The 24,054-nt window shown below is 28.0% G+C and overlaps 1 long non-coding RNA gene across 4 annotated transcripts; it reads right to left on the bottom strand.

Moving 5' to 3' along the window:
* Positions 1-5,373: 5,373 nt before the first annotated feature.
* Positions 5,374-22,476, bottom strand: LOC110631559 (uncharacterized). Of its 4 annotated transcripts, XR_009147629.1 has the most exons (6): positions 22,319-22,476; positions 22,122-22,186; positions 14,335-14,466; positions 14,123-14,241; positions 8,740-8,825; positions 5,374-5,547 (listed from the first exon to the last, which is right to left on the bottom strand). It is a non-coding gene; the product is annotated as an uncharacterized LOC110631559 (long non-coding RNA). The 4 variants fall into 4 exon arrangements; XR_002490537.2 differs by having other exon boundaries at positions 8,740-14,241; XR_009147624.1 differs by having other exon boundaries at positions 5,374-8,825.
* Positions 22,477-24,054: the final 1,578 nt, after the last annotated feature.

Below are 24,054 nucleotides of genomic sequence, written 5' to 3'. Positions count from 1 at the left end.
TTTTTTTCTTTATCATATTTTTCTTTCTCATCTATTTTCTTCATCATTTTTTTCTCCTTTATTCTCTTCTTTATCATCTTTTTTTTTTCTCATTTATTTCTTCTCCATCATCTTTTTCTTTGTTATCTATTTTCTTTATCATCTTTTTTATTTAATTTGTTTTTTCTTTGGCATAAAATAAAAATTTTTGTATAAATATATTTTTTATTAATAAATTATTTATAGTATTAATTTTTAGTAAATTTTTTTGTTATAATATATATATATATATATATATATATATATATATATATATATATATATATATATATATATATATATATATATTGTTTTAGTAATTTTAGTTATAAATATCTTTTATAGTATTTTTGCTAATAATTATTATTAGTAATTTTTTATGATATTTTTATATTAATTTTTTAGTATTAATTTTTCATTAATAATTTATTATTTTAATAATTTTTGAAAATTTTATTTATTTGAATTTTTATTTTTTATTTAGAAATTTAATTTTTTATAGTTTTTTTAAATTACCAACTGACTTTTTGGTTATTAAATTAGTTACCAATAGCAACCGATTTACAAAATAGTTGCAAAATTACAAAATTAAAGAAACTAAAATTTTTGTAATTATGTTAAGTTACTATTAGCAATCAATAGTTGTTTGCCAATTTTTTTTAATTTAATTAATTTAGCAATTAATTTGATTTTTGATTGCTATTCGTAAGCAGCCGCATTGCAACTGATTAAATCAATTATTAAATTGTTTGCTAATTTGATAAATCAATTAGCAATCGACTATAATCGATTAACAACTGATTCGATTAGTTGTGATTCTGATTTTTTTTTTTTTGTAGTGATAGATATACATAAAGAAAAATGTGATGTTGTGGACATGGATGAAAATGCATATTGTTAGAGTACATCTCTTATATTATTTAATGATCTAAATGTTTGATAATTGGGAAAAAAACTTGGAGCATGAAGGGCCAAAAATATAAAGATTTTTAAAAAAAAAAATGAAAATTCAAAGCAATTTACTATTTTTTATCCAATAGAAAATTATAAGAATTTTTGTTCCAAACTTAAGATTTATTCTTCATTCTTGTTTATGTGATGTTGCATGTATTTTGTTTGTTTTATCGAGTGACTTCTTTCACATAAAGGATCAAGTGGTGTTTAAAATATTTTTGGGATCATAAAGAACAAGGATAAATTTCACATGTTATCTCTGAATTTAAAGTGTTATGATAACAACATTACTAAACTTTAATTTGCAACATAAAACCCTCACAACTTTACTTCAAATAAAAATAAAAGCCCTTTCACCTTTGATAAACATTTACAAGTTATCATTGAATAACAAAAAAAATTATATTCTCTTAGCTCCATCATTATTCTCTCTCCTTAATTGTCTTCCTCCATGCGCTCTTCTCTAGTTATATATATATATATATATATATATATATATTCCTATTTATTCTTCTCTCATAACACCTCCCTACATCCGGGTAAGTATCACTTGAGATCACTCAATTTTATAAATTATTTCACAAAAGTCACTCAATTTATTATTTTTTTTTTTTAACTCATTCAACTTCAATTTCAGTATCATCAAAATCACTGTGACTGTCTATAGCATGTTTTCAAGTTATATATATATATATATATATATATATATATATATATATATATATATATATATATATATATATATATATTAATTTTTCACTCCTCATTATAGATATTTTTTCAATATCATCATTCAACTTTAATTTCTTTTTTAAAACTCAAATCTCCCTTAATTTCAATTTGAATAAATCTAAAGTATCTATTGAAGGGAGGAGTGAAGTGTGAATTAGGGGTTTAAAGGTTGGATTTCAAAACTTTTTCTAAGGTTTCATGCATACATACCACATATGTTATGATCCTAACCAACCTTAAACACCCAAAACATATTAAAGCACACTTTTAACATGCATTAAATTTTCATTTGCCATTAAAGATTATTGTTTAACAATTAAACATATTAAAACTCTAACTAAAAGAGAGATTTAAGAATTCTAACCTCCTGGGGCACAGAATCAACTTCTTGCTCCCTTCGGATGTCTCAAGAGTACCAATTGGAACTCCTCTAGCTTGTCCACCACAAGCTCCACCAAGTTCTAGCAATGGCAGCCCCTAACCTCTTCTTTTGATGATTTGCCAACCACTAATTTTGGGGCTATTGCTTTAGGTAGGGTTCTTTTGAATGTAGTAAGCTAGAAACACTTCCTAGCAATATTGATTCAAAAGAAAAACAAGGTTGTCTTTGTGAATCAATGGAAGAAATGAAGAGAGGGAGAAAGGCTCCTTTTTTGCCATCCAAATTGGGAAGAAGATTAATTTTTTTTTTATTTCTTCTTATTATCTCATATAAAATGTAAGACAAAAAACATTAATTAAGTTGCCACTTGTCATGATCTCATTTAATCTAGCTTTAATGTGTCTTAATCTCATGAAGCCACTTGTTAAGCCAAGATTAAATCATCAAAAAGTTATATTCCATTAATAGAAGACAAGTGGCACACATTTATGAGTGCCACATGTCACCATATGAATTTACCAAAATGCCCTTGTATGCATTTTTGAGTTCTCAACTCAAAATTGTAGTTTTCTCCCTCAAATTAATTTATATCATATATTAATTAATTAATTAATTAATCTCCATTAATTAATTTCACTATTAAATTTATATTTAAACTCTTTAAATATAAATCTAATTTATATTATACATCCAATACCCAAGATTTGACTTCAAGTCATGCTAGGGACTTTGCAATCTTATTGCAAACCAAATCTATTTAATTAATTAATTAAACTCTTTAATTAATCAATTAAATCAAATTTACTTGGTGGTAAACTTGTGTAGGTGTGTGACTTACTAGGCTCATTACTAATTAGCAATGAGAAACGATATTAACTCTTAATATCATTGGAACTCTTTCAAAATGTAAATGATTTCTCTAAATCATTTTAGGCATCTTATAGACCATGGTTGACACCTAGCATAGTATGCCACGGCCACCCAATTAGTAATAAGGAATACTTTAAAATATGAACCTATAATCACACGTTACCGTGCACTAAAATCCCTCCGTATAATACCCCAATCCCATTAAGGGTCATGGCAAAGTCAAACCCCTTATCATGGAATCTTAAGCACTCATTTGAAATCTAATTCTTGACATATAAGACTTTACCATCAGGAAACATCTTTCCTGACAAAGTTATCTGTCCTGGCCAAGAATTTAATCTTGTCAAGAACAACTCAAATCCACATGGGATTTTAACCCTATTTACTTAAGGCTACGGATCCCCTCTTGACTAAACACGTGTCCCAACATATAACTAATCTGAGCCACCACACATCAAAATATCCATACACAGTACAGATATGTAAATGGTATTAAACTTAAACCACCTATATAAGAGACAACCATGTCATCTCAGGTTTGAGGATTATATGCATTAGTGTGACACAGATAACATTTTATTGACTCAAGTAAATCCCATGTTCATGTTATCTGTACGTCACAAATTCGGCCTACTTATCTCATAAGTGCCCACTGTGTTTATCCCGATATCTCATATCAGATGGTATGAGACTCACCATTCCATATACATCAGTATCTCATACTGATCAATGGAGATAAACAGAGGTGACAGCTCTTGGGATATAATGTGCCCACTAAAATATACTTTAGCTGTGAACTCTGATTTATAGCAAATGTCTCATATATTCTGTCACTTCTATTCTTATCTCATAAGAAGAGAATATATAACATTTTGCTAATGGACAATTTCAAATAAATATGATATAAGACACAACATTTAAATGAAATGTTAATTACTATTAATATATTTACAACGTCATTTACAAAGTACAAGATTAGTGTATGCTCTAGGACACACACAACTAACATCTATTACATGTGATTGGAGGTTCACAAATATAAATCTCCGATATTAAATCTCAAAATGTATTCATGATAATCAAACATAAAGTCTCTATTACCTTAGAAGTTTATGAAATATATAGTTTATTAATTTAATTATTTTAATATTATGAATACATTTTGAGATTTATTTTAAAAGTTCAAAATTTAAATTTTTACTTTTGAATTTAAGTATATTTAGTGCAATACTATTTATTTGTAATTTGAAGGAAAAAATTAAAATAATTGACAGCAATATGTAGAAAATAAAATGACTTCAATTTATTGTTTCAAATTACAAATAAATTGTATTACACCAAATACACTCAAATTCATTAGTAAAAATTTAAATTTTAAACTTTACAATAAATCTCAACATATATTAAAAAAAATTAAAATAACTAATTTAATAAATTATATATTTCTTAAATTTCTAAGGTATTAATGTGATTAGTGTAAATATATTATTGTAAGTGTAAATGTTTGAAATTTATTAAATTTCTATTAGAAAAAGTGAAATTATGAGAGAGGTGAAGAGAAATATATATATATATATATATATATATTCATGATAACCTATAAATCTACAATTACAAGTAAGAGACTTTAGTTTTACTCAAATTCAAATTGAAAAAGTTTTGAATTTTAAGAAAAAAAAATTAAATTCAATGACAATACTAAAAAACGAAAAACACCATGAGTAAAAATTTTGCCCATTTAATCTAGAAACCTACAAAAAATTAAAATTGAGCAACTTTTATAAAATAACTCGCAAATTTGACTTGAGTAATAATTACCCCTACATCCATTACTCATATACTTTATAAACCCTCACTTTTTAATAAGAGCCCAACAACTTTCACCAAAACTCTAATCAAAGCTTTTCACTCTAGGGTGACGAGCTCTATACCTTGTTGACAAAATCACCTCAGAACCTAGCTTGGGCTCTTTGGTAAAGATTGGAGGGCAAGAGAGGAGACATATCGTTCCACAAATGGATTTTCCGTTGTGGCTGAGAACAAGAAACTTCTTGCGAACTTGTGAACTGGGCGCTTGTTCCTTAGTGGGTAGGTATTTATACAACAATTTTTTTCTTAATTTTTATTGAATATTCAATTTAAAGTTAAATTACAGTAAAAGAAATTGAAAATTACATAATAGATAAATGTTATTTTTTATTTTATTCTTTTGTGCTGCGTTCACAGTTTTAAGTCCTGCACAGAAGCTGTGAACCAATCATTTTAAAATAGTTTTAATATTATTAAATTAAAATTTTTATTTTTTATATTACATATAATTAAATTTATATAACCTATAAAAATTGTCAAATAAAAAAATAAATCAACTCCATAATTTGTTAAATATTCAAACTAAAAAGGAAAAGAAAAAGTTGCCGTTGAAAAATGGTATACAGCCGAGATACTTTTTTATTTTCAAATTTAAATTATTATTTAAATTTAATATCAAAGTTAATTAAACAAGTATATCAAGTTTTTTTTTCTCCATATCTGCCTCTTAAAGAAACTCCAAGCCATTGCCATCTACACTTTCCTTCTTTTCCGCCAAATGCCTATAAAACTCAAGGAAATGTGCAAAGCAATACATAGAGAAGAAAATTATAACAGAGACAGCTAGAGGAGAGAATGGAAAGAAAGTAAAAAAAGAGAAATAAGGTTGGGTGAGAGTAATTTTTTATTTTTGTTATGCCATATGGTAATGTGTAAACTGGTTAATTAAAGTTTAAGAAGAGTGCTATTACAACATCTTAAGTTTGGAGACGATATGAAATTTATCCTACAAAACAAATATTGATTTTATAAAGAGTTTCCAAATTACTTTGGACAAAATAATCTAGCACAAATAACTGGAAATGGTGAACACTTGTTCCACCCGATGCACCTTGATAGTTTGAAGGACAAGAAAGAAATATTAACCTAAATTAAAAAATAAAAACCGGTAAGTTAAAGTTTTAAGAAATCTATGGCTAGTTGGAATACAAGAATGAAGGAGATATGGTTGTAAGATGATAAAAAGGATAAAAACCTCAAATTGACTCGGTCAACCTAAATTTTGGCTATAATAACCTAAATTGCATAACTTATGCTTCTATGTATTAACCAATCAAGTCAATTTAGCAGCAAGCAGGTTAAGTAAGCACTACTCATCCTAATCAGTTTAAAGGTTCAAGGCATAACCAATGTGCAATTTGAAGGGTATGTTATTAAGTATGGCAAATGAAATGAAATGAAACATCACCACATTGGAAACAGACTTGGAATGCAATTCCTTCTAAACATACAATCATTTGGGGAAGGAAAAACCCATCAAGCCTATTTTCTCATCTATCCAAAGATTTATGGAGGTTTGCCAGTTCCTCGCATGTTGCCATTGAAATTTGACAAAACATGAATACCTTATTGGTTACTCCTAGTATTCTAATGTTGAAAACTGAGAAACCACCAACTACCCACTAGCTAATAAAAGCTCCAAATCTTTCTCATGCATAAATTTTTAAATATCAGCAATGATCTAGGCAGGCAATGAAACAAAATAGAGGAAATTTAAATTAAAATAATGCAAACTGCAGCTGCAAATAAAAAACAATCCAATGTTATATACATAAACATAACATAAGAATAATAGAAATAATATTCAAGTTGTTAGTGCATCTTAAATGTCAACTTAAGACATAATATCATGTGACAATATTTTTTAAATACCGAAATAACATAATGAAAATTTGCCTTGCAACATAAAACAAAACAAAGTTTCTCTCAATTGTAACACAGAAAAGAACATAAAACGTGAAAGTCATTTACGTTCAAGCCAACTTTCAACTAAGTTATCGATATAAAGAAACCTTTTCGATACAAAACCCCAATTATCAAGTTGTTGTGTTAGAACCTTAAGTAAAAATAACTCAGTTCCAATCACGCCATCCTCTACTAAGCAACAAAGAGACAGAATTTGCTAAATATTTATTCGTCCCATTTAGTTTAATAACAACGCCAATGCAATGAAATGCAAATAATAAAATAGTAGACTTAGGTAACTACAAAGCCATCTGAGAGGACGAGATGCATAAAGCTAATAATCAAAAGACAGAAGAAATCTAGAAAAAATGAGCCAATCATAAAATTGTAATTTACAAATTAAAGATAAATGGTTTCATCACCTTTTCTCTCATACTTTACTTTCAAAAGATAAATTGTAAAATAAACAAAATTTAGATTAGCAGTAGTAGTAGTAGTAGTAGGAAGACTATAGGGCTTGAACTCCTTCCACTTCTAAAAAAAATTATATGTAAATTTGTATAAAATGAAATGATACCCAAATACAATGCCAAATGCAAAGAGCTGATGTGAGGACAGTACCCGAATACAATGTCAAATGTAAAGAGCTGACGTGAATAGAGTAAGAGTGAGGGAAACCATGCTGCGCACACCATTATTATGAGGGATGTATTTGGTACCCGTTAATTGATAATTATCCCCATCCTAAATACTTACATAATGATTTTGACAAATTAACAATAAAACTAACGTGTCATTTCACTAATTAGATGAACTCATGTATATGGTAATTGTTTTAGTAATTTCTGTTATAAATATTTTCTTAATATTTTATTTTTTGTTAGTATTTTTCTTATAATTATTACTAGTTATTTTTTATGATATTTTTATATTAATTTTTTAGTACTAATTTTTCATTAACAATTTATTATTTTAATAATTTTTTGAAAATTTATTTATTTTGAATTTTTATTTGTTATATAGAAATTTAATTTTTTTTTATAATTTTTTTTAAATTAACAATCGACTTTTCGGTTGTTAAATCAATTGCAAGTAGCAACCGATTTATAAAATGGTTGCAAAACATAGAGAAAAAATATAATAGAGATAGCTAGAGGACAGAGAATGGAAAGAAAGACAGTAAAAAAAAAAAAAAAAGAAATGTGATTGGGTGAGAGAATAATGATTGAAAATAATTTTTTATTTTTGTCATGCCACATGGTAATGTGTAAACTGGTTATCAAAGGTAAAAAAAAAAAATTTATTATTATTTAAATTGAAGTTGGGACAAATTAAAGTTTTAGAAGAGTTCTCTTACAACATCTTAAGTTTAGAGACAACTTGAAATTTATCCTACAAAACAAACATTGTTTTTATAAAGAGTTCACGAATTATTTTGGACAAAATAATCAAAGCACTAATGAGCGCAAATGGGGTACACTTGTTCCACCCGAGGGACCTAGATAGTTTGAAGGACAAGAAAGAAATATTAACCTAAATTAAAAAAAAAAAAAACTGATAAGTGAAAGTTTTAAGGAATGTATGGCAAGTTGGAATACAAGAATAAAGGAGATATGGTTATAAGATGATATAAAGGATAAAAACCTCAAATTGACTCGGTCAACCTAAATTTTGGCTATAATAACCTCCATTGCATGTCTTCTGCATCTATGCATTACCCAATCAAGTCAATTTAGTAGCAACTGGGTTAAGCATCCTGCTCATCTTAATCAGCTTAAAAGGTTCAAGGCATAACCATTTTGTAATTTGAAGGGTATGTTATTAAGTATGGCAAATGAAATGAAATATCACCACATTAGAACTAGACTTGGAATGTGATTCATTCTAGACAGTCAATCATTTGGGGAAAGGAAAAACCCATCAAGCCTATTTTCTCATCTATTCAAAGAGTTATGGAAGTTTGCCAGTTTCTCCCATATTGCCATTGAAATTTAACAAAACACGAATACCTTATTGGTTGCTCCCTATATTCTATTGCTGAAAATTGAGAAACCACCAACTACCCGCTAGCTAATGAAAGCCCCAAATCTTTCACCTGTATAAATTTTTAAATATTAGCAATGATCTAACCAGGCAATGAAACTAAATAGGGGAAATTTAAATTAAAATAATGCAAGTTGTAGCTGCAAATAAAAAACATAAATAATAGAAACAATATTCAAGCTGTCGGTGTATCTTAAATGTCAACTTAAGACATAGAATACCATGTGAAAATATTTTTTAAATATCGAAATAACATAATGAAAATTTGCCATGCAACATAAAACAAAACAAAGTTTTTCTCAATTGTAACACAGAAAAGAACATAGAAAGGTGAAAGTCATTTATGTTCAAGTCAAACTTCATCTAAGTTATCGATATAAAGAAACCTTTTCAATGCAATCAAGTTATTGTTGTGTTAGAACCTTAAGTAACAATAACTTTAGCAGCTCCAATCACGTCATCCTCTACCAAGCAACAAAGAGACAGAATTTGCTAAATCTTTATTCTTCCCATTTAGTGTAATTACAACCTCAATGCAATAAATTGCAAATAATAAAACAGTCGACTTAGGTAACCGCAAAGCCATTTGAGAAGACGAGATGCATAAAGCTAATAATCAAAAGACAGAAGAAATCTAGAAAAAACAATCAAATCATAAAATTGTAATTTACAAATCCACTATGTAGCTATTAAACACAAATTAAAGAAAAATGATTTCATCACCTTTTGCTCCAATACTTTACTTTCAAAAAATAAATTGTAAAATAAGCAGAATTTAGATTATCAGTAGTAGTACGAAGACCATAGTGTGTGAAGTAATGCTCCATCCACTTCTTAAAAAAAAAAAAAATTATATCTAAATTTGTCTAAAATGAAATGATACCCAAATACAATGCCAAATGCAAAGAGCTAACGTGAGGAGAATACCCAAATACAATGTCAAATGTAAAAAGCGGATGTGAGGAGTGTAAGAGTAAGGTTGGACAACATTCTCTGTTATGCTGCGCAAACCATTACTATGGAGGATGTATTTGGTACTTACAATTAATTGATAATCATCCCCATCCTAAATACTTATATGATGATTTTGACAAATTAACAATAAAACTAATGTGTTCTTTCTTTAGTTAGATAACTCAAATATTTTAAATCTATATAATACGCTTTCCTAGTGGCTTGTACTTTGAATTTATATTTAAGAAATACTTGTATAACAAATTAAAACCATAAGTACAACAGCAAAAGAATGCTTACGGAATAGAATATAGGGAGAGAGACAACAACTTATCTCTTATATTTTATATTTATGCATTTCCCTCTCGATTCCGTTTCCTAAATTTTGAAAATAATGTTTCCCACATTACTGTTTCCGTGCTACTTTGGTTGCTGCATGTGTGCAAAATTGTAGGCTTATCAAAAGAAATCAGATTTGAAGTCTAAACATCCTTGTGGTGAAACGAATTTCACATCTGAGACTACTTAGAAATCAATTTGCATAGTATTCATGTATGCATCTAATTCTCTGCTCAATTGGCACAAGACTCGTAGGTTAATTTTTTAAATTGAATTACTTAGGCATAAGTTACTCAATGATTCAATAATTTTTTAAAGCTATATTTCCTGACATTCAAATAGTCTCCGTAGTCAAATATGTTAATTTTTATTGCACTGCATGTAAGATTGGATTCATGTTTCCTAATTCTCTGCTCAATTGGCACAAGACTCGTAGGTTAATTTTTTAAATTGAATTACTTAGGCATAAGTTACTCAATGATTCAATAATATTTGGTATCATTTGTCTAATGAAAAAAAGTGATGTTATATCTGGGAAAATGTGAGAGAGAATAGAAAGAGAACAAAACTAATATTATTCGTTAGACAATTATACACATTCCCTCTCTTTTTTTTTTTAATGAGATTACAACATATTATTTGAAATTCTCTTTTTGTATAATTGCTAACTTCAATTTGTTAAGTAGCTTTTAACGAAATCGTTTAAGAAGATGTTAATCTATGATAATTTTTTTATAACTACCTAACTTTTAAATAACTAACGAAGAGTTGCCTTTATTGACATTTATCCTTGCTACTTTTGAGATTTATACTAATCATTTTTCAATGCAATGACCCTTTTCTTTTTCTCATTGCCCTTCCACCTTATTGACTCGCTTTTATCACCTTTTATATAACCTAACAATTCTTCTTTACCATTATTTTCTCCTCTTAGCCAAAAATCATGATTTACAATTTTCTATATGGTTTCACTGTTGACGGATGCCATTGAAGTGATGCCTTCAATAATGGATTTTGCATACAAAAGTTATTGTGTCGGAGAGAACTTCTAATTTAGTTTATTTTCAATGTTAATGTTTATAAGTTTTTTGGTAAATCAGTCTTAAATGTTAATGCATGATATATTATATTTTTTAATACATTAATTTTTTTTATAATCATTTCTATTTTTAACACCTTTCTTTTTAATATTCTTATATCTATTTTTTCAAACATTTTTTTTTAGGAAAAAATGTCAAATTAATTGTTGGATTTATAGAGGAAACGAAACTTGAGCAGTTTTTAAAACTCATTTATCAAAAATAGTCCTTGAAAATGATCAATTCGTAAATAAAATGCATGTTTGTAGTGTGTTACGGTCACCCAATGTTACTACTATACAATATCAACAATTTAATATCAAAAATTTTGGATGAGCATGCAGTCAGAGTAAAATTTGTTGATAGATGATTGGTGGCTTTAGAGGAGATAAAATCAGACTTCAAAAGTTAGTACTCTTGCATTTACCGTAATTTTAAAAGAGAATCAAATGATGAATGGTGGAAGCATATTGAATATGATTTTAAGAAATTGTTTATGTTAGTATAACAATTTGTTAATAAGATACATATTATCCATTTATTATTTGTTTATTCTAATCTTTTCATATTTATTTTGCAGAGGAATTTTCAAATCATTGATAAGATTGTATCCTAACTACTCTCACGGCAATTGGATAAATGCTATTGTTGTTGCTGATGGTCAAAGAAAATTATACAATATAAGACATGATGGTAAGTGTTAATTTTATATTTGGTGCGTAATTATGACATTAAAATAAATTATTACGTTATTGTCCGTTGTTAGATATAATGTAATGTTTTATAATAATTTATATCTAGTTTTAGATTATTATTCCGTATTTTGCCCTTTTAACCTAATTTTAAACAAATTAAGTAATTAGATATATTTGAATAGAATTCTATGATAACTGAATTTTAGTTAAACCTTAAATCAAATTGAATTTTCACCTCCAAGAATGTTCCTAATTTGGCTTTAGAATCAGGATTCACTCATTCTTGGAGGTGAAAATTCAATTTGGTTTGAGCTTTAACTAAAATTCAGTTATCATATAACTCTTTTCAAATAAATTTAATTCTTTAATTTGTTTAAAATTATATAAAATAAAGAATAATAATCTAAAATCAGGTATAAATTATTATAAAACATTGCATTATATCCAACAACATATAATAACATAATAATATATTTTAATGTCATAAGTACGATAAAATATAAAATTAGCACATATCATCATATCTCATATTGTATAATTTTTTTTGACCATCAACAATGGCAATACCATTTATCTAATTGCCATGAGAGTAGTTAGGATATAACCTTATCAATGACTTAAAAATTCCTCTGCAAAATAAATATGAAAAGATTATAGAAAAACAAATAGTAAATAAATAACATGTATCTTATTAACAAATTTCTATACTGACCTAAATAATTTCTTAAAATCATATTCAATATGCTTCCACCATCCATCATCTGATTCTTCTTTAAAATTACGATAAATACAAGAGTACTAACTTTCAAGTCTGATTTTATCTCCTCTAAAACCATCATGTATCCATCAATAAATTTTACTCTAACTACATGCTCATTCAAAATTTCTAATATAAATTGTTGATATTGTGCAATTGTAACATGGGGAGATCATAACACACTAAAAACATACTTTTTATTGGCGAATTGATCATTTTCAAGTATAATTTTTGATAAATGAGCTTGACAAACTGCACAAGATTCGTTTTCTCTATATATCCAATAACCAATTTGGCATTTTGTTTCCTTAAAAAAAAGTTTAAAACAATAGATACAGAAATATTAAAAAGAAAGATGCTAAAAGCTGAAATAATTATAAAAAAAATTAATGTACAAAAAATAAATAATATATCATGTACTAACATTTAAGACTGATTTACCTAACAACTTAAAAACATTAACTTTCAAAATGAACTAAATTAGAAGTTTCCTCGACACAAAAACTTTCGCATGCAAAATCTATTATTGAAGGCATAGAGTTTCAAGTCTTGAGGGTTTTTATTCAATCAAAATTAATGTAGAACAGTTTACAGAAAGTTGTTCAACATCAATAAGTTTACCATTTCAATGGCATCCGTCAACAATGAAAACATGTGAAAAATTTTAAACTATGAGTTGTAGCTAAGAGGAGAAAATAATGACAAGAAAGACTTGTTAAGCTATATAAAAGGTGATGAAAGTAAGTTAACGAGGTGAAAGAACATTGAGAAAAAGAAAGGGATTCTTGTATTGAAAAATTACTAGTGTAAAACTCGAAAATAGCTAAGATAAATGTCAATATAACACAACTCTTCATTAGCTATCTAAAAGTTAGGCAATTATAAGAGAATTATCGTAGTTTAACATATTCTTAATGACTTCGTGAAAAGCTACTTAACTAACTTAACTTAGCTATTATACAAAAAGATAATTTCAAATAATGTGTTGTAATCTTATAAAAAAATAAAAAATAAAATAAAAAAGAGAGAGGATGTGTATAATTGTCTAACAAATAATATTCATTTTGTTCTCTTTCTATTCTCTCTCATTTTCTCAGATATACAATCACTTTTTTTATTAGACCATTAATACCCAATATTATTGAATCGTTGAGTAGCTTGTGCCCAAATAATTTAATTTCAAAAATTAACCTACGAGTCTTGTGTCAATTGAGCAAAGCACTAGAAAACATGAATTCAATCTTACATACAAAGCTAGAAAAATTAATATAACCGACTAGGAAGACTACTTGAATACCATGAAATATAGCTTTCAGAATTTCATTATTTATGACCACGTGGCAGAGAAAAAGAAAAAATTGGATATTTAAAATGTCTACATGAATACTATGTAAATTAATTTCTTAAGTGGCCTCAGATGTGAAATTCGTATCACCGTGTGAATGTTTAGACTTTAAATCTAATTCCTTTCAATAAGCCTACAATTTTGCACATATGCAGCAACAAGAAACAAACTTATTTTTACCTCAAAATCATCTTCAGAAATTTTGGCCACATCTTGAACTTCAACAAAGTCCCTAGTTGTATACTCCACAAGTTCATTTTCAGTCGACTTCCTTCCAATCTCAAAATCCTCTTCGCATTCTTATGTAACACAGCATTATAGCAACAATCATTAAGATATATCATTGCATGAAGGACTCATTTAAATAAATTTCCAATAAAAGAGACACAAACCTATTACAGTTGAATATGACACATCAATAGGCTTACTATCACTCTTTTCATCAACATTCTTTGAATCCACCATCACAGTATGCTTTTTAATACTCCTTTTTCCCCTCCTTGTTGTTAACCTCTTTGATTTATCTACCAAAATTTGTTGAGCCATTTGATCGGCCTCCTTGTAAGATAAATTCATTATATTCAAAGCTTACTGCAATAAATCATTTAATACAATAAAAAAAGCCTTCATCTACCTTTATGAAGAGAATCACAATCCCCTAACAAAGAAACAATATCACTAGATAGCTAAGGTGAATTTTAACTCTTATTTTTATTTTTGTTCTTATTTAAATTTTTATTATTTTTATTTTCTGAAAACCACTTGTAAATTAAAATTAATTACAAAATTGTAATCATTAATTTAGGCAAAGTGAGAGTTTTAGGATAAATTAGAAAAATAAAAATATATAAAATATATTTGATATTACAAATAAAATATTTATTTATTATACATAGTAAGTAGAAAATATGTTTTCTTTTTAAATATAAAATTTAAATTAATGGAGCATTTTGTTCATCAAATAAAAGTTTAGAGTCTATATTTGTAATTTATTGTTAGCTTTCTCAAATCCGATTGAGCCCTTCGGCTACAATCGCAACAAATCATAAAGTTAAGCTATAATACAAAAAATTTGAAGAATTTACTATAATCATGAATTCATGCAAACATCTGGACTTTTTCATCCATTAAGCTAATAATAAAATAATAATCATTTTTAAAAGATGAAAGTGGTCTTCAAACCATTAAATGCCATCAATTACACCCAGAAGACCTAATGCAATTATATTTCTTCACTGTACTTACAAGTTCTTCTAAAACAGTAATCAAACCTTAAATGGAAGGAAAACTAGACAACCTAATAAGATTCTAAGAAAGCTGTTTTCATTTATTTTAAAACACACATGAAAATTAGATTTTGAACTATGTATGCAAAATTATGTTCAAACCCTTCGTGAATGAGATTATATCACAACACTAAACACATGTTTTATTGAGATAGGTTGCAACATACGTTTTTAATAGTAGTGTTCGGTTCTGGTTCTAGTTCAAAGTATGCCTTGGAACGAGAACCAAGCCAAAATTTCAATAAAGTTCCAATTCAATTCTCAATTTTTTAATTTCAATTCGATATAGTTTCAATTTGATTCTTATTTTTAAAACGATTTTATGCAATTTTTTCTAACAAAAATCATACTTGAATTAGCATTTAAACATTAAAAGTTAGTTATTAATATACAATATATCAAAGTTATTTTTAAATTATATAATGTTTAACCACAAGATTCATATATAATTTAGAATTAACCATATTATATAATATTTGGGATTAAGGTTTTTAGAGCATTTAGTACTATGTTAACGAGGGGTAATTATTACCCTTTTAAGTTTTACCCCTTTAACAATTACTCCTTTAAAATTTAGAAGAGCAACACTTAACCTTAAATTTTTTAACCTTGAACCAAATGCATTTTTAGTTGTTGTATATAATATAGTAATACATGTATATAATATAGCATAATATAGTAATGGAGCTGTGAGTTCCAAAAGAGAGATGGGGCAAGGTTAGATGAGTTAGTGTAAATGTGTCGGGATGATAGCAAGAAGTCGACGGAGATAAATTTGTGAGATTGTAAAGGCTTTTGACAGTTTTAAGGAAGCTGAGTTCTGGGTTAGGAGGGGAGGCACGCTATCTCACATGGGTCTTAAAGGAACATGAGAGCTTTAAGTGGCACGAGGGACATAATTCTACCTGAAGGAGAAATCATATAATAATGATGGAGCTAAGGGGATTGCGGTGTGAGGACTAAAACGCAAGTTTAAGACTAGAATCAAGTTTACTAACAGTTTGGTTAAAGAAAGAAACTCAATTTTTGCCCATTCAAAACTCAGTTACAGAGAAACACCAAAAATGCTGCTTTTCTCAACCTGCTGTTTCACAAATGACTAGGCAGCAGTTTTAATATTTCTGTTCACAAAAATATCCTCCAGAACTTAAAGATATCATCGTGCCACTGGAAATACTAACCTTTCTCTCCTCAATCAACACAGAAAAAATATGCACAAGGAATGGAAGACAGAAAAATATCTTAAGAAGAAGGAGAGAAAACACAAAGCTTCTTTACCCTTGCTTCCATTACTCTCCCATTGTTTTTGCTATTTCATTCCACCCAAAGCAAATCCTAATTAACTTTTGCTCCCCCATATGTACTCCATTCTCCTCACTTCCCAAATCAAATCCTCGCTCTTAATAACAATCAGGATTCAATAAATAGGTAACTAGTTTGGTTTTTTCTTTTCAAAATTCTTGCCATATTTTGAAAATTGTTGATACACCCACTCAGGAAATCAGCTTTGTACTCACCTAGCTTAGATGCAAAGGTGTCTCTGCCAATAAGTCTTCTCGCCAGAAGGTTCATTCTCATTCCTTTCATGAATTAAAAAAATTTTATATATGCCTTCATTCTCTTTCCCACAAATAAATTTAATCCTTTTTTTTTCTCACTTGTTCGGGTTGGAGTAAACCTGAATAATTACCTCAGCTTACCCAAACCAGCTATAGAATCTATGTTTATTTCTGATTATGTTGAGTGAGATTGTGATATAATTTAGCATGTTGTACAAAACATTAGAAAATGCCCGGATATAGGACTAAGCTAATCATTCTTTCATATGTTTTTACTTTTTCCTTTTCATTTTCTTCCTCCAAAAAAATCTCTGATTTGCATTTGTACTTCTTGAAACCCAAACTATGAAAATCTAATTTAAAAATGAATATTTTAGAGATTGTCAAATGGGTGTCAAATTTCTACATTTGTTTAGTAGTAGTTTAATGGGTCATCACTAGATTTATTAGTATGAGACCATGTTGGATTGGTGGATTAAAACAACGCTTATTTAAGGATTCTTGTTCTTCATCTATAGGAATCTAAATGTTTAGTTAGAACTGATTTTAATATTTCAATGCTATTTTTTGCATTAAGAATGAACCTTCCTAGGCTGTGAACAATTAAAGGTAGTATTGTTTATGAATGTAACATAGTGTTATGGGTAGTTTTCTTACATCAAGTGTTTACTTTCACTAATCCTAAAGAAAGAAGAGTTCATTAGATATATGGTAGAAATAAAGCAAGTTCGTAATTGGGCCCAGCAATTGGCTTAGCAATTGTTGATGAAAGTAGTAAAAAAGGCTAAAATCCCAATTTTTTAAATCAAATATGTTCTCAGTGATGTCTTTCTATAGTTCAAAGGGCTGACTCAATTAGCCTTGAGTTTTATATTTATACTGGTCTCTTTGGGAGCCATGTTGGTAATTGAGATCCTATCCAGGTTCCTTAATCCACTTAAATAGGTTTGCGGTGGAATGTTTATTTTTGAGATTTTAGTCAGCTTACATCTTTCAAGCCTCCTTCATGTTCAAACATATAACACAATTTACTAAATGCTTGCCGCTCCATGCTAAACTCTAATATACAAACATCAACACTCTCATATACTAGTTGATTCATCATCTTTCTACTTGAGAAACAATTTTTAGTATATTTTTCTTTCAAATGACAAAGTTATTCTGTGATGTCAAAATACTACAAAAAAACTTAAAAACCCAAATTACTATATTTAGAATCTGCTGCCATTGTGACACTGTTGCTATATATTTTCTCATTTTTATCAACTTCCTAGTAGCAAGATAAGCCATAGTTTCAAATTGTAGTAGCAACCGCATTCGTACTCGTGGGTAACAAAAACAAGCCTATAACAGCCATAACATAAAGGTGATTTTTTTGAAAATTTTGCAATGTTCATGGAATGAATATATATTTAAAAATAGGCCTATTGGACAAAAAAAGACTTATCGTTTTCTCTAATTTGCAATTACATCCAAACATTCTAAATTTATAATTTTGAACCACATATCCCAACCTTTGGCAATAGCAGCCAAAATCTCAATCAATTTGGAAGATTTTAAATTTTGTCCACCTGAAGCCGTGATTGATAATAAAAAAGAAGTTTGCTATGGATAACAAAATGAACACTAATATTTTTAGGTTTGGATACAATTACTCTCAATCTTGAAGTTGGTATATGTGATCCAAAATTCGAATGTTTTGATATAATTGTGTCATCTAACAAAAAGTTTGACCTTTTCTATCTAATTGGCCTTAAAGATATAATTAAAACTAAGATATACAACTAAATAATAAGCATAAATATGTCAAATAAGAACATTAAATCTATCATTGTTAAACATCATTAGCACTAACCAATTTAACAACCAAATAATTGAGTAGACAGTAAATAACTCACCTTAGGTACAATAACTAAGGTAAGCAACTAAGCATTTAATTTAAACTTAGGTTTTAAACATACTATTTAATTTATGAAAATTAATTTCAAGAGTTAATTTCATATATCTTTTTTTTTATTTTTATATTGAAAAAGCCTAAATTTATACTTAGCAAATATTATTAAAGCCTAAAACTTTATTTGACATCATTTTCTAATTATTTATTTACTTACCTAAAAATGATTCAAAAATAGCTAAAAATTAGGAAAAAAATAAACAGTAATTCATCCTTTGCTCTCCTTCACTTTAAAACCACCTTGTCTATTTGATGATCTATGCTCTTAAGCTCAAAAATTTTGCAGGAAAACTAAGGATTTCACTTGATTGTGGATAAAATTGAGAAAAGTTGAGACAAAATGGCACAATGCCTAAAAAGAAAGTGAAGAGCTACATGACTAAGCTAAGACGGCCTTCTACCCTAGAAAAAGGTTCCTTCTACTGCCCTTTATATGAATGCAGTTAAAAAAAAAAGCGCCAAAGATTCTTAGAAAAAAAATTGGATGAATGTTTATATGAATGTAGAAATACTTGCTTATCAAAATCATTTACCATTCCAGTAACAATTTGATCTTAATAGTTGATTGGAAAACTTTACATGCAAAGTGCTTATGACAAATAGTTACATAGGATTCAAACTATGTAAAGTAGTCTGAAACATGAAACTAAGAAGAGCAACAATGCCCTCACCAAGTAGGCCCGCAGAGATGAAGACATATATATATATATATATATATATAAGAATGCTTAAAAGTTACATAGATTAGGCTAAGTAGAAGATAAGTAGATGGCTTTGTCATTTTCGTGTTTTGGAACATATTACCCAAAAAAAAAAAAAAACACTCCAATTCCTAAGGCTTAGTAGGTCAGCTAAGCAATGTTTTCTTACGAAATTTGATATGTCAATTAGCTTTTACCTACATTTGTGTAACAGCTAACCAAATGGAGCTTGTCAACAACACATTTACGTAGCTGCAAAAAGAAGGCATCAAATGTTCTTTAAGTATCAAATCAAAAGAATCCCAATGGCCGAAGGGGGGAAAATTAAAAGATGTTGATAAGGGTTGCAAGAGAAGTTTAGGCTAATTTGACTTGAGCAGTTACAAATGCTATTGCTACTACAAGGAGTAAAACCATATGTTAGTTTTTGTTTAACTCTAAATGTTCTATTTTTTTTGTTTTCTCTACAAGAGAAATTGACATCAATGACTTTTATGAAAGCTTTAGAATTTATTCACATTATTACTATATACTAAGTGGATGCTTTTACTGTTCTTTAGAACAGTGAAAAGACTGTTTTGCCACTTCTAAATCGATATCTGTAGACTTAGCACCGTCCATATTACCTTTCTTTTCTTTTTATATCTTATGAAAAATGTTATTGTACGATAAATGTGTACACAAATTCAGTACACAAGTAATTTATACCATTCAATGTGTGGGACCCATGCTTTCAACTGTCTATATTTCTTGGTATATTTAATTAGTGCATGAATTTTCGTGTTGAATAGCATCACTTTTCAAACAATATATTTATGGAAAAATTACTATTTACTACATCCTAAGTCAATTATTACACAAGACACAGAAATATTTAAGCCATTTAATGGCTTTTACCGTAGCTTTGAAGTTTTAGTTTATTTAATTATAGAAAAAAATTTTAATTTTCTCTTTATTTTTTTTAAATTAACATAATATATCCATAAAAAAATAACATAATATATAAAATATAAACCACAAAAATTCTAATTATATATTTTATTATTTAATAAATCATTTTAAATTTTTATTTAATTTAATAAAATTATAAATTTCTTTAAAAATTTATAGATTCGATAATCTTATTTTCTATCTCACTTTTCCTTTTATTATTATTATTATTATTATTATTATTATTATTATTATTATTATTATTATAAAGAGGGAGAGAGAGAAGGGGGAGAGAACCTCTTAACATTGTTCATAGGAACAATACCCATACGATTTTTTTAAAATTTTTAAAAATTTTTAAAATTATTTATTCTTGTTACAAGAGTGTCAGGTCACAGGGCACCCCTCCTCTACAATTCTACCAAATATCCCATCCCTATCAAACATTCCATTTTTTAAGTGTTGTTTATTTTTAAAATCTTTTTGAACTCTAACCCTTTGTCTTGCTTTTTAATATTTTTTATTTTTTATTTCTTTCCTTGTTTAAATAAGGGGATTGGGGGAGTATGTACTCAAACCTGATATCACGTAAATAATGTCTTTAGTCAATAGACAAACCATGTTAGACTTTTATTTCTTTTCTTTAAAAAAAAATTATGTAATTAAACTTAGTCAATATTTACATGAAAAAGATAATATTTTTTAAATGTTGATCATATAATTCAAATAAAATCTAATTAAATTATAAATTGAATGTAAAAAGACGTTTTATCTTTTTTCATAAATACATACTTTAACAACATGAATTCATAAATTATAATATTAATCTATACTATTGTCATTAAAGAATAACGCAAGTTATAGCATTACTACATCTAAACTCAAATTTGAGTTAATATTCCAATAACGGTATTGTAAAATGTTTATTAGGTGTTTTTTTCCTTCTTTTCCTTATTATTTTAATTTGATGAACTCTTTCAATTTCTACATTTGATTTTTTATTGTAATATCTAACTTTAAAATTTTATTTATTTTAATTATATTTAACTATATAAATTATTTTATCAATCATTATAGATTATCTCTAAAGTAATAAAAAAAAGTATACAAGAAAAAATACACTATAATTATAATAAATACGGGACACAATTTTTTTTATCTCCAAACTATATATGAAAATATTTTATGAGTGATAGAAATGAAAATAATTAAATAAGTTCTATAATATTTATAAATAATAATTTTTGGTAAAATATATACATATAAAAAATTCACTTATTAATAATATTAGAAAATTTTAATAACAAAAAAGTTATACTCGCAGCATCACGCGAATATTATAGCTTGTGCTGTACTATTTGATAAACTCAGGCTTAATGATTGCCACAACAACTGTGGCACACAACCATCATTACTTTATCCTCTACAAAATTTTTAATTATTGTTCATAAATTTTATTCTTTTAAGTCATTTTTAAGTAATACCAATTTCGTGTTTTGTGGCTAACCACCAAACTATAGACACAACAGAGGCATAACAAGACAATTAAAAAAAAAAAAGCATTCAATTTGGGGAAATAAAAAGGGAAAATATGAGGAAAAAAACCTGGAGAAAAGGGTTTGGCAGTTTCAGATCCGTCCAACTTCTGCACTTGATGGTACTTAAACACTTAAATTTGTAATACATGTATCAACGAGCACCAGTTAAGGATTTTACAGTGACAACTCAATAGAGGAAAATAGAGACTACCTGAGTGCAAATCTTTGAGAAAATAGCAGATTATATGTCATATCAACTGATCTTAAACCCAAAACCTGCATTACAAATTACTTATCTAATAATCAATCTATCTATGCTTGAAATAATCTCAAGAAAATGAAAATAAAGAAGACGAAAATTAAACATATCTGGTGGAGTGGAATGCAATTACTAATGGAATTACTCACCAAAAGTGAAACCTAGAGTACTAATGAGAGCACAGTTACATATCACAATTGAAACTGACAATACCACTGATAAACTCAAGAGCCTCAAAAGTCCCCAACCGGAGCCTCTAGCTCTCAGCCAGAACCAGCGATAATACTCGCAGTCGCCAACTAGCTTTCTGCAAGTGAACGAGAGATCGGAGACTAGAGAGATTAGCGTTGCAAAGAAATGTTGCAGGAGAAGCAAAACTAGAGAGGAAAATAAATCGCAAAAGGTTTCACCCTGTATTGTATTCAAGATTACTTTCAGTTTGTTATGCAATGGGGAGTACGGGAATATAAGTCATGATAAATACATGTGTAATATTTATTGTTATAAGAATCCAATTTATTGTTCATGTGAACAGTCAATGGAGTGTGCGTGTTTCACGTGAACAGTCAATGGAGTGTGCAAGTGTGTGTGTTTTTGTGTGTCAATTCTGCCCTCATTAAACACCGCAAAGAGACCATTTTGCCATCCTCAAGAACAAAACTCTGAGCAAATCTCAAGAACTCAAGATCAAGACTCAGAGAAATCTCAAGAACAACCTTTCAAAAACCAAACAAGATTTACGGGAACAAATAATAAAAATCTATACTTGTACATCAAAGGAGAATCCAGTTTACTGTTCATGTGAATAGTACCCTGTTCAACCTGATTGACACATGAATATATCTTTTTTACAATTCTGCCCTCATTAAACACAGTAAAGATACACTTTTACCATTCTCAAGAACAAGACTTAGAGCAAATCTCAGTAACAAACTTTACAAAACCAAACCAGATTTACTAACCAACAATAACAATTCATCATAAATTGCAAACAAAATCTCAAAATAATAGAACTAAACTAAGAAATTAGATTGGGAAGAATAAAAATTGCACATTCGCAAACAGCAAACAAAAATCTGCAAAGTCTAAAAGACTAAACCAAACAACAAATCCTAAATCAAATAGTAACAAATTAATTGAAATCTATGAAACAAACCCACCAATTCCCAAGCAAAGTACTAAAGCCAAAAACATCAAAACATGTCATAATAGTCCAGACTCAACCAGAAATCTTCCCCTAAACTTGAATCAGTCCATCTTAAGTGGATATTCTTGAGAGATGATGTATTTTGAATTGGTACAGTGAGAATTAAGATGCAGCCAGACTCACACTCACCCTCTGGGATGACGTAGAATAATGACATGTAGAACCGTGTACAAGGTCCACAAGATGAAGAGGGGGATGGGTACTAAGAAAGCCCAGATTCACACTGTAACCAGAAAAAAAAAGGACAAAGCCCATTTAATCATTGGTTTGATTTTCAATAGATTTTTAACAGGTTAATTCCATCGATCATCCCTCAATTTTGGGTGTTATTTTATTTCAGTCACTTAACTTCAATTTGATAAGTCCCTCTGAATTCCTCTAATAGGTTTTCCAATTACCTCCATTGCCCCTTTATTTTCTCTCTCTAGACTTCATCTTTTTGTCTCTCTTCTTTGTCCATTTCTAGACTAATCAAGTCCAACAATAAGAACTCTTCCAGGATTTACTCTAATCCCATAAACCATAACATAGACAAGCTAAAAGAAAAGCCTTTATTCATATATCTCAAATTGTATTGAGCATATTTTATACTTAATTAACTTGATATTAACAAAATCAAGCAACATATAACAAATAACTTCAAAATATGCATTAATGCCTCCTTTGGCATAAATCATT

Source organism: Hevea brasiliensis, chromosome 1, assembly GCF_030052815.1.
Source record: "Hevea brasiliensis isolate MT/VB/25A 57/8 chromosome 1, ASM3005281v1, whole genome shotgun sequence".
NCBI classification, from domain to species: Eukaryota; Viridiplantae; Streptophyta; class Magnoliopsida; order Malpighiales; family Euphorbiaceae; genus Hevea; species Hevea brasiliensis.
This window is presented reverse-complemented; position numbering and strand designations above follow the sequence as displayed.